This window comes from Triturus cristatus, chromosome 10, assembly GCF_964204655.1.
Source record: "Triturus cristatus chromosome 10, aTriCri1.1, whole genome shotgun sequence".
Taxonomy (NCBI): Eukaryota; Metazoa; Chordata; class Amphibia; order Caudata; family Salamandridae; genus Triturus; species Triturus cristatus.
In genome coordinates this window covers 955,649,944-955,662,581 of record NC_140593.1, presented here as the reverse complement: position 1 = coordinate 955,662,581, position 12,638 = coordinate 955,649,944, and the positions used below count along the sequence as shown (strand labels likewise).

The 12,638-nt window shown below is 39.2% G+C and overlaps 2 long non-coding RNA genes across 2 annotated transcripts; both read left to right on the top strand.

The window, feature by feature from the left end:
* The first annotated feature begins 685 nt into the window (after nt 1-685).
* On the top strand, nt 686-5,730 carry LOC146796316 (uncharacterized). The gene is made up of 3 exons (XR_014969600.1): nt 686-1,695; nt 2,924-3,439; nt 4,667-5,730. It is a non-coding gene; the product is annotated as an uncharacterized LOC146796316 (long non-coding RNA).
* Nucleotides 5,731-7,113: 1,383 nt separating this feature from the next.
* LOC146796315 (uncharacterized) lies at nt 7,114-12,158 on the top strand. The gene is made up of 3 exons (XR_014969601.1): nt 7,114-8,123; nt 9,352-9,867; nt 11,095-12,158. It is a non-coding gene; the product is annotated as an uncharacterized LOC146796315 (long non-coding RNA).
* Nucleotides 12,159-12,638: the final 480 nt, after the last annotated feature.

The window sequence follows — 12,638 nt, the reverse complement described above, 5'->3', positions numbered from 1 at the left end:
ATTGAAATGGGTAGCAGGCCAGACAGGATGCCCAACTGAAGATTAACATTCTGAGATGAAAGAAACTAGGGCATTATTTGAGGCTCCTACATTTGTTTGAAGGTGTGATCGATCCTAACATTCTTGAGTTCTCCATAGGTTAGCTGATAGGGATGTGCAAAACGAAGATGTTAGAATCTGTTATTCATAGTTTTTATTATTCCCACTAACCGTAGCATAAACCTTCCTACCTCAACTTATCAGATAACTTATTTGCTAGTGGTGTACCATAACCTAAAAGATTTTCAGTGAGAAGGGTATGCTGTCACTCGACTGGCCATGAGATCTTTTTATCTACGTCCTAATATAGGTGCTAGAGTTGTCTCGAGAGGGGTAGCAAATAAGACCTAGGATTGAGAGTATGCTAGGTGGAAAATAAAATTGAGTTTAGAATTCTTAATGATCTGTGGATTTTCACAATATTACAGACTCCATAGTATTAATTATCAATGCTTTATAAAGATCTGTTTTTTGTTGTTACATTACTTTGGAAATATTCAAGTTCTAAAAATTGACTAACAGTGGACTTTTCCATCTGCAGAATATATAGAATGACCAGCAGAGGCAGTGTGCAGAAGCAAGTTTCCATGTGTTGCTGAGACCAAAAAAAAAAACAAAAGAACCTCGTTCCTCAGCCTTTCATCTGCAGAATATATTGAGTGACCAGCAGAGGCAGTGTGCAGAAGAGAATTTCCCTGCATTGTTGAGACCAAAAAAAAAAAACAGAACCTCGTTCCTCAGCCTTTCATCTGCAGAATATATTGAGGCAGTTTGCAGAAGAGAATTTCCCTGCGTTGCTGAGACCCAAAAAAAAAAACCTCGTTCCTCAGCCTTTCATCTGCAGAATATATTGAGTGACCAGCAGAGGCAGTGTGCAGAAGAGAATTTCCGTGCATTACTGAGACCAAAAAAAAAAAAAAACTTGTTCATCAGCCTTTCATCTGCAGAATATATTGAATGACCAGCAGGCAGTGTTGCAGAAGAGAATGACTCTGCGTTCCTGAGACCAAAAAAAAAAAAACCTCGTTCCTCAGCCTTTCATCTGCAAAATATATTGAGTGACCAGCAGAGGCAGTGTGCAGAAGAGAATTTTCCTTCGTTGCTGAGACCAAAAACAAAACAAAAAAAACCTTGTTACTCAGCCTTTCATCTGCACACTATATTGTGACCAGCAGAGGCAGTGGGCAGAAGAGAATTTCCCTGCGTTGCTGAGACCAAAAAACCTCGTTCCTCAGCCTTTCATCTGCAGAATATATTGAGTGACCAGCAGAGGCAGTTTGCAGACGAGAATTTCCCTGCATTGCTGAGACCAAAAAAAAAAAAAAGAACCTCGTTCCTCAGCCTTTCATCTGCAGAATATATTGAGGCAGTTTGCAGAAGAGAATTTCCCTGCGTTGCTGAGACCCAAAAAAAAAACCTCGTTCCTCAGCCTTTCATCTGCAGAATATATTGATTGACCAGCAGAGGCAGTGTGCAGAAGAGAATTTCCGTGCATTACTGAGACCAAAAAAAAACAAAAACTTGTTTATCAGCCTTTCATCTGCAGAATATATTGAATGACCAGCAGGCAGTGTTGCAGAAGAGAATGACTGCGTTCCTGAGACGAAATAAAAAAAAACTCCATCAGCATTCTTTACTCCGTTTTCAATTTATATGGTAAGTCAAACTATGATTTACTCAGTTTGCTTGTCATTAAAAGAAGTTCATCGCATCTGACGGTTTTCAGTACCTTTTAGTAGGGTCTTCAGTATAAATTGAATTTGTGAAGACTGTAGCAATGTGTAGGACGCTATGAGTGTCATGATAGTTTATCAAACACTTTGAATGTCTACAAGGCTAAGAAAACTTTCTTTGGAGACTTGTGCTAGCAGTATTTCCTCAGGGGAAATTACTTTCTTTGAGGCTGGAATGAGTTTTCTTAAGTTAGAGCGATTGACTTAGTTTCACATGTAGGGAAGCTCATTTAACGTGGTTCCCTGCACTTTGCATGTTACTCTGGTATTAGAGATGTATTTCTGTTTAGGATACCTTGTGTTCTTGTAACTCCAGCCAACTTTCAAAAGGAGCCCAATGCTTTCAGTGGTGCAAAGGACATTGCCATTACACCTCCTACTACTTGCCTTGCAGTGTTTATTTTAGATAGATATATTGCGCGTAATTGCTGAGGTCTCATTCTCCTTCGTAATCGTCCCCTGGTCGCTTTGTCAAGTGGTGCCCTAACACGATAAAGCTACAGGAGGATGTCATCTGACATGAGGGACAATCAATTGCCTAGCATACAATGGAATATATTTATCATGGTATTGAAATGGGTAGCAGGCCAGACAGGATGCCCAACTGAAGATTAACATTCTGAGATGAAAGAAACTAGGGCATTATTTGAGGCTCCTACATTTGTTTGAAGGTGTGATCGATCCCAATATTCTTGAGTTCTCTATAGGGTTAGCTGATAGGGATGTGCAAAAACGAAGATGTTAGAATCTGTTATTCATAGTTTTTATTATTCCCACTAACCGTAGCATAAACCTTCCTACCTCAACTTATCAGATAACTTATTTGCTAGTGGTGTACCATAACCTAAAAGATTTTCAGTGAGAAGGGTATGCTGTCACTCGACTGGCCATGAGATGTTTTTATCTACGTCCTAATATAGGTGCTAGAGTTGTCTCGAGAGGGGTAGCAAATAAGACATAGGATTGAGAGTATGCTAGGTGGAAAATAAAATTGAGTTTAGAATTCTTAATGATCTGTGGATTTTCACAATATTACAGACTCCATAGTATTAATTATCAATGCTTTATAAAGATCTGTTTTTTGTTGTTACATTACTTTGGAAATATTCAAGTTCTAAAAATTGACTAACAGTGGACTTTTCCATCTGCAGAATATATAGAATGACCAGCAGAGGCAGTGTGCAGAAACAAGTTTCCATGTGCTGCTGAGACCAAAAAAAAACCCAAAAGAACCTCGTTCCTCAGCCTTTCATCTGCAGAATATATTGAGTGACCAGCAGAGGCAGTGTGCAGAAGAGACTTTCCTTGCATTGTTGAGACCAAAAAAAAAAAAACAGAACCTCGTTCCTCAGCCTTTCATCTGCAGAATATATTGAGGCAGTTTGCAGAAGAGAATTTCCCTGCGTTGCTGAGACCCAAAAAAAAAACCTCGTTCCTCAGCCTTTCATCTGCAGAATATATTGATTGACCAGCAGAGGCAGTGTGCAGAAGAGAATTTCCGTGCATTACTGAGACCCAAAAAAAAAAAAAACTTGTTTATCAGCCTTTCATCTGCAGAATATATTGAATGACCAGCAGGCAGTGTTGCAGAAGAGAATGACTGCGTTCCTGAGACGAAATAAAAAAAAACTCCATCAGCATTCTTTACTCCGTTTTCAATTTATATGGTAAGTCAAACTATGATTTACTCAGTTTGCTTGTCATTAAAAGAAGTTCATCGCATCTGACGGTTTTCAGTACCTTTTAGAAGGGTCTTCAGTATAAATTGAATTTGTGAAGACTGTAGCAATGTGTAGGACGCTATGAGTGTCATGATAGTTTATCAAACACTTTGAATGTCTACAAGGCTAAGAAAACTTTCTTTTGAGACTTGTGCTAGCAGTATTTCCTCAGGGGAAATTACTTTCTTTGAGGCTGGAATGAGTTTTCTTAAGTTAGAGCGATTGACTTAGTTTCACATGTAGGGAAGCTCATTTAACGTGGTTCCCTGCACTTTGCATGTTACTCTGGTACTAGAGATGTATTTCTGTTTAGGATACCTTGTGTTCTTGTATCTCCAGCCAACTTTCAAAAGGAGCCCAATGCTTTCAGTGGTGCAAAGGACATTGCCATTACACCTCCTACTACTTGCCTTGCAGTGTTTATTTTAGATAGATATATTGCGCGTAATTGCTGAGGTCTCATTCTCCTTCGTAATCGTCCCCTGGTCGCTTTGTCAAGTGGTGCCCTAACACGATAAAGCTACAGGAGGATGTCATCTGACATGAGGGACAATCAATTGCCTAGCATACAATGGAATATATTTATCATGGTATTGAAATGGGTAGCAGGCCAGACAGGATGCCCAACTGAAGATTAACATTCTGAGATGAAAGAAACTAGGGCATTATTTGAGGCTCCTACATTTGTTTGAAGGTGTGATCGATCCCAATATTCTTGAGTTCTCTATAGGTTAGCTGATAGGGATGTGCAAAAACGAAGATGTTAGAATCTGTTATTCATAGTTTTTATTATTCCCACTAACCGTAGCATAAACCTTCCTACCTCAACTTATCAGATAACTTATTTGCTAGTGGTGTACCATAACCTAAAAGATTTTCAGTGAGAAGGGTATGCTGTCACTCGACTGGCCATGAGATGTTTTTATCTACGTCCTAATATAGGTGCTAGAGTTGTCTCGAGAGGGGTAGCAAATAAGACATAGGATTGAGAGTATGCTAGGTGGAAAATAAAATTGAGTTTAGAATTCTTAATGATCTGTGGATTTTCACAATATTACAGACTCCATAGTATTAATTATCAATGCTTTATAAAGATCTGTTTTTTGTTGTTACATTACTTTGGAAATATTCAAGTTCTAAAAATTGACTAACAGTGGACTTTTCCATCTGCAGAATATATAGAATGACCAGCAGAGGCAGTGTGCAGAAGCAAGTTTCCATGTGCTGCTGAGACCAAAAAAAAAAACAAAAGAACCTCGTTCCTCAGCCTTTCATCTGCAGAATATATTGAGTGACCAGCAGAGGCAGTGTGCAGAAGAGAATTTCCCTGCATTGTTGAGACCAAAAAAAAAAAAAAGAACCTCGTTCCTCAGCCTTTCATCTGCAGAATATATTGAGGCAGTTTGCAGAAGAGAATTTCCCTGCGTTGCTGAGACCCAAAAAAAAAAACCTCGTTCCTCAGCCTTTCATCTGCAGAATATATTGAGTAACCAGCAGAGGCAGTGTGCAGAAGAGAATTTCCGTGCATTACTGAGACCAAAAAAAAAAAAAAACTTGTTCATCAGCCTTTCATCTGCAGAATATATTGAATGACCAGCAGGCAGTGTTGCAGAAGAGAATGACTCTGCGTTCCTGAGACCAAAAAAAAAAAAACCTCGTTCCTCAGCCTTTCATCTGCAAAATATATTGAGTGCCCAGCAGAGGCAGTGTGCAGAAGAGAATTTTCCTTCGTTGCTGAGACCAAAAACAAAACAAAAAAAACCTTGTTACTCAGCCTTTCATCTGCACACTATATTGTGACCAGCAGAGGCAGTGGGCAGAAGAGAATTTCCCTGCGTTGCTGAGACCAAAAAACCTCGTTCCTCAGCCTTTCATCTGCAGAATATATTGAGTGACCAGCAGAGGCAGTTTGCAGACGAGAATTTCCCTGCATTGCTGAGACCAAAAAAAAAAAAAAGAACCTCGTTCCTCAGCCTTTCATCTGCAGAATATATTGAGGCAGTTTGCAGAAGAGAATTTCCCTGCGTTGCTGAGACCCAAAAAAAAAACCTCGTTCCTCAGCCTTTCATCTGCAGAATATATTGATTGACCAGCAGAGGCAGTGTGCAGAAGAGAATTTCCGTGCATTACTGAGACCAAAAAAAAAAAAAAACTTGTTTATCAGCCTTTCATCTGCAGAATATATTGAATGACCAGCAGGCAGTGTTGCAGAAGAGAATGACTGCGTTCCTGAGACGAAATAAAAAAAAACTCCATCAGCATTCTTTACTCCGTTTTCAATTTATATGGTAAGTCAATCTATGATTTACTCAGTTTGCTTGTCATTAAAAGAAGTTCATCGCATCTGACGGTTTTCAGTACCTTTTAGTAGGGTCTTCAGTATAAATTGAATTTGTGAAGACTGTAGCAATGTGTAGGACGCTATGAGTGTCATGATAGTTTATCAAACACTTTGAATGTCTACAAGGCTAAGAAAACTTTCTTTTGAGACTTGTGCTAGCAGTATTTCCTCAGGGGAAATTACTTTCTTTGAGGCTGGAATGAGTTTTCTTAAGTTAGAGCGATTGACTTAGTTTCACATGTAGGGAAGCTCATTTAACGTGGTTCCCTGCACTTTGCATGTTACTCTGGTACTAGAGATGTATTTCTGTTTAGGATACCTTGTGTTCTTGTAACTCCAGCCAACTTTCAAAAGGAGCCCAATGCTTTCAGTGGTGCAAAGGACATTGCCATTACACCTCCTACTACTTGCCTTGCAGTGTTTATTTTAGATAGATATATTGCGCGTAATTGCTGAGGTCTCATTCTCCTTCGTAATCGTCCCCTGGTCGCTTTGTCAAGTGGTGCCCTAACATGATAAAGCTACAGGAGGATGTCATCTGACATGAGGGACAATCAATTGCCTAGCATACAATGGAATATATTTATCATGGTATTGAAATGGGTAGCAGGCCAGACAGGATGCCCAACTGAAGATTAACATTCTGAGATGAAAGAAACTAGGGCATTATTTGAGGCTCCTACATTTGTTTGAAGGTGTGATCGATCCTAACATTCTTGAGTTCTCCATAGGTTAGCTGATAGGGATGTGCAAAAACGAAGATGTTAGAATCTGTTATTCATAGTTTTTATTATTCCCACTAACCGTAGCATAAACCTTCCTACCTCAACTTATCAGATAACTTATTTGCTAGTGGTGTACCATAACCTAAAAGATTTTCAGTGAGAAGGGTATGCTGTCACTCGACTGGCCATGAGATCTTTTTATCTACGTCCTAATATAGGTGCTAGAGTTGTCTCGAGAGGGGTAGCAAATAAGACCTAGGATTGAGAGTATGCTAGGTGGAAAATAAAATTGAGTTTAGAATTCTTAATGATCTGTGGATTTTCACAATATTACAGACTCCATAGTATTAATTATCAATGCTTTATAAAGATCTGTTTTTTGTTGTTACATTACTTTGGAAATATTCAAGTTCTAAAAATTGACTAACAGTGGACTTTTCCATCTGCAGAATATATAGAATGACCAGCAGAGGCAGTGTGCAGAAGCAAGTTTCCATGTGTTGCTGAGACCAAAAAAAAAAACAAAAGAACCTCGTTCCTCAGCCTTTCATCTGCAGAATATATTGAGTGACCAGCAGAGGCAGTGTGCAGAAGAGAATTTCCCTGCATTGTTGAGACCAAAAAAAAAAAACAGAACCTCGTTCCTCAGCCTTTCATCTGCAGAATATATTGAGGCAGTTTGCAGAAGAGAATTTCCCTGCGTTGCTGAGACCCAAAAAAAAAAACCTCGTTCCTCAGCCTTTCATCTGCAGAATATATTGAGTGACCAGCAGAGGCAGTGTGCAGAAGAGAATTTCCGTGCATTACTGAGACCAAAAAAAAAAAAAAACTTGTTCATCAGCCTTTCATCTGCAGAATATATTGAATGACCAGCAGGCAGTGTTGCAGAAGAGAATGACTCTGCGTTCCTGAGACCAAAAAAAAAAAAACCTCGTTCCTCAGCCTTTCATCTGCAAAATATATTGAGTGACCAGCAGAGGCAGTGTGCAGAAGAGAATTTTCCTTCGTTGCTGAGACCAAAAACAAAACAAAAAAAACCTTGTTACTCAGCCTTTCATCTGCACACTATATTGTGACCAGCAGAGGCAGTGGGCAGAAGAGAATTTCCCTGCGTTGCTGAGACCAAAAAACCTCGTTCCTCAGCCTTTCATCTGCAGAATATATTGAGTGACCAGCAGAGGCAGTTTGCAGACGAGAATTTCCCTGCATTGCTGAGACCAAAAAAAAAAAAAAGAACCTCGTTCCTCAGCCTTTCATCTGCAGAATATATTGAGGCAGTTTGCAGAAGAGAATTTCCCTGCGTTGCTGAGACCCAAAAAAAAAACCTCGTTCCTCAGCCTTTCATCTGCAGAATATATTGATTGACCAGCAGAGGCAGTGTGCAGAAGAGAATTTCCGTGCATTACTGAGACCAAAAAAAAACAAAAACTTGTTTATCAGCCTTTCATCTGCAGAATATATTGAATGACCAGCAGGCAGTGTTGCAGAAGAGAATGACTGCGTTCCTGAGACGAAATAAAAAAAAACTCCATCAGCATTCTTTACTCCGTTTTCAATTTATATGGTAAGTCAAACTATGATTTACTCAGTTTGCTTGTCATTAAAAGAAGTTCATCGCATCTGACGGTTTTCAGTACCTTTTAGTAGGGTCTTCAGTATAAATTGAATTTGTGAAGACTGTAGCAATGTGTAGGACGCTATGAGTGTCATGATAGTTTATCAAACACTTTGAATGTCTACAAGGCTAAGAAAACTTTCTTTGGAGACTTGTGCTAGCAGTATTTCCTCAGGGGAAATTACTTTCTTTGAGGCTGGAATGAGTTTTCTTAAGTTAGAGCGATTGACTTAGTTTCACATGTAGGGAAGCTCATTTAACGTGGTTCCCTGCACTTTGCATGTTACTCTGGTATTAGAGATGTATTTCTGTTTAGGATACCTTGTGTTCTTGTAACTCCAGCCAACTTTCAAAAGGAGCCCAATGCTTTCAGTGGTGCAAAGGACATTGCCATTACACCTCCTACTACTTGCCTTGCAGTGTTTATTTTAGATAGATATATTGCGCGTAATTGCTGAGGTCTCATTCTCCTTCGTAATCGTCCCCTGGTCGCTTTGTCAAGTGGTGCCCTAACACGATAAAGCTACAGGAGGATGTCATCTGACATGAGGGACAATCAATTGCCTAGCATACAATGGAATATATTTATCATGGTATTGAAATGGGTAGCAGGCCAGACAGGATGCCCAACTGAAGATTAACATTCTGAGATGAAAGAAACTAGGGCATTATTTGAGGCTCCTACATTTGTTTGAAGGTGTGATCGATCCCAATATTCTTGAGTTCTCTATAGGGTTAGCTGATAGGGATGTGCAAAAACGAAGATGTTAGAATCTGTTATTCATAGTTTTTATTATTCCCACTAACCGTAGCATAAACCTTCCTACCTCAACTTATCAGATAACTTATTTGCTAGTGGTGTACCATAACCTAAAAGATTTTCAGTGAGAAGGGTATGCTGTCACTCGACTGGCCATGAGATGTTTTTATCTACGTCCTAATATAGGTGCTAGAGTTGTCTCGAGAGGGGTAGCAAATAAGACATAGGATTGAGAGTATGCTAGGTGGAAAATAAAATTGAGTTTAGAATTCTTAATGATCTGTGGATTTTCACAATATTACAGACTCCATAGTATTAATTATCAATGCTTTATAAAGATCTGTTTTTTGTTGTTACATTACTTTGGAAATATTCAAGTTCTAAAAATTGACTAACAGTGGACTTTTCCATCTGCAGAATATATAGAATGACCAGCAGAGGCAGTGTGCAGAAACAAGTTTCCATGTGCTGCTGAGACCAAAAAAAAACCCAAAAGAACCTCGTTCCTCAGCCTTTCATCTGCAGAATATATTGAGTGACCAGCAGAGGCAGTGTGCAGAAGAGACTTTCCTTGCATTGTTGAGACCAAAAAAAAAAAAACAGAACCTCGTTCCTCAGCCTTTCATCTGCAGAATATATTGAGGCAGTTTGCAGAAGAGAATTTCCCTGCGTTGCTGAGACCCAAAAAAAAAACCTCGTTCCTCAGCCTTTCATCTGCAGAATATATTGATTGACCAGCAGAGGCAGTGTGCAGAAGAGAATTTCCGTGCATTACTGAGACCCAAAAAAAAAAAAAACTTGTTTATCAGCCTTTCATCTGCAGAATATATTGAATGACCAGCAGGCAGTGTTGCAGAAGAGAATGACTGCGTTCCTGAGACGAAATAAAAAAAAACTCCATCAGCATTCTTTACTCCGTTTTCAATTTATATGGTAAGTCAAACTATGATTTACTCAGTTTGCTTGTCATTAAAAGAAGTTCATCGCATCTGACGGTTTTCAGTACCTTTTAGAAGGGTCTTCAGTATAAATTGAATTTGTGAAGACTGTAGCAATGTGTAGGACGCTATGAGTGTCATGATAGTTTATCAAACACTTTGAATGTCTACAAGGCTAAGAAAACTTTCTTTTGAGACTTGTGCTAGCAGTATTTCCTCAGGGGAAATTACTTTCTTTGAGGCTGGAATGAGTTTTCTTAAGTTAGAGCGATTGACTTAGTTTCACATGTAGGGAAGCTCATTTAACGTGGTTCCCTGCACTTTGCATGTTACTCTGGTACTAGAGATGTATTTCTGTTTAGGATACCTTGTGTTCTTGTATCTCCAGCCAACTTTCAAAAGGAGCCCAATGCTTTCAGTGGTGCAAAGGACATTGCCATTACACCTCCTACTACTTGCCTTGCAGTGTTTATTTTAGATAGATATATTGCGCGTAATTGCTGAGGTCTCATTCTCCTTCGTAATCGTCCCCTGGTCGCTTTGTCAAGTGGTGCCCTAACACGATAAAGCTACAGGAGGATGTCATCTGACATGAGGGACAATCAATTGCCTAGCATACAATGGAATATATTTATCATGGTATTGAAATGGGTAGCAGGCCAGACAGGATGCCCAACTGAAGATTAACATTCTGAGATGAAAGAAACTAGGGCATTATTTGAGGCTCCTACATTTGTTTGAAGGTGTGATCGATCCCAATATTCTTGAGTTCTCTATAGGTTAGCTGATAGGGATGTGCAAAAACGAAGATGTTAGAATCTGTTATTCATAGTTTTTATTATTCCCACTAACCGTAGCATAAACCTTCCTACCTCAACTTATCAGATAACTTATTTGCTAGTGGTGTACCATAACCTAAAAGATTTTCAGTGAGAAGGGTATGCTGTCACTCGACTGGCCATGAGATGTTTTTATCTACGTCCTAATATAGGTGCTAGAGTTGTCTCGAGAGGGGTAGCAAATAAGACATAGGATTGAGAGTATGCTAGGTGGAAAATAAAATTGAGTTTAGAATTCTTAATGATCTGTGGATTTTCACAATATTACAGACTCCATAGTATTAATTATCAATGCTTTATAAAGATCTGTTTTTTGTTGTTACATTACTTTGGAAATATTCAAGTTCTAAAAATTGACTAACAGTGGACTTTTCCATCTGCAGAATATATAGAATGACCAGCAGAGGCAGTGTGCAGAAGCAAGTTTCCATGTGCTGCTGAGACCAAAAAAAAAAACAAAAGAACCTCGTTCCTCAGCCTTTCATCTGCAGAATATATTGAGTGACCAGCAGAGGCAGTGTGCAGAAGAGAATTTCCCTGCATTGTTGAGACCAAAAAAAAAAAAAAGAACCTCGTTCCTCAGCCTTTCATCTGCAGAATATATTGAGGCAGTTTGCAGAAGAGAATTTCCCTGCGTTGCTGAGACCCAAAAAAAAAAACCTCGTTCCTCAGCCTTTCATCTGCAGAATATATTGAGTAACCAGCAGAGGCAGTGTGCAGAAGAGAATTTCCGTGCATTACTGAGACCAAAAAAAAAAAAAAACTTGTTCATCAGCCTTTCATCTGCAGAATATATTGAATGACCAGCAGGCAGTGTTGCAGAAGAGAATGACTCTGCGTTCCTGAGACCAAAAAAAAAAAAACCTCGTTCCTCAGCCTTTCATCTGCAAAATATATTGAGTGCCCAGCAGAGGCAGTGTGCAGAAGAGAATTTTCCTTCGTTGCTGAGACCAAAAACAAAACAAAAAAAACCTTGTTACTCAGCCTTTCATCTGCACACTATATTGTGACCAGCAGAGGCAGTGGGCAGAAGAGAATTTCCCTGCGTTGCTGAGACCAAAAAACCTCGTTCCTCAGCCTTTCATCTGCAGAATATATTGAGTGACCAGCAGAGGCAGTTTGCAGACGAGAATTTCCCTGCATTGCTGAGACCAAAAAAAAAAAAAAGAACCTCGTTCCTCAGCCTTTCATCTGCAGAATATATTGAGGCAGTTTGCAGAAGAGAATTTCCCTGCGTTGCTGAGACCCAAAAAAAAAACCTCGTTCCTCAGCCTTTCATCTGCAGAATATATTGATTGACCAGCAGAGGCAGTGTGCAGAAGAGAATTTCCGTGCATTACTGAGACCAAAAAAAAAAAAAAACTTGTTTATCAGCCTTTCATCTGCAGAATATATTGAATGACCAGCAGGCAGTGTTGCAGAAGAGAATGACTGCGTTCCTGAGACGAAATAAAAAAAAACTCCATCAGCATTCTTTACTCCGTTTTCAATTTATATGGTAAGTCAATCTATGATTTACTCAGTTTGCTTGTCATTAAAAGAAGTTCATCGCATCTGACGGTTTTCAGTACCTTTTAGTAGGGTCTTCAGTATAAATTGAATTTGTGAAGACTGTAGCAATGTGTAGGACGCTATGAGTGTCATGATAGTTTATCAAACACTTTGAATGTCTACAAGGCTAAGAAAACTTTCTTTTGAGACTTGTGCTAGCAGTATTTCCTCAGGGGAAATTACTTTCTTTGAGGCTGGAATGAGTTTTCTTAAGTTAGAGCGATTGACTTAGTTTCACATGTAGGGAAGCTCATTTAACGTGGTTCCCTGCACTTTGCATGTTACTCTGGTACTAGAGATGTATTTCTGTTTAGGATACCTTGTGTTCTTGTAACTCCAGCCAACTTTCAAAAGGAGCCCAATGCTTTCAGTGGTG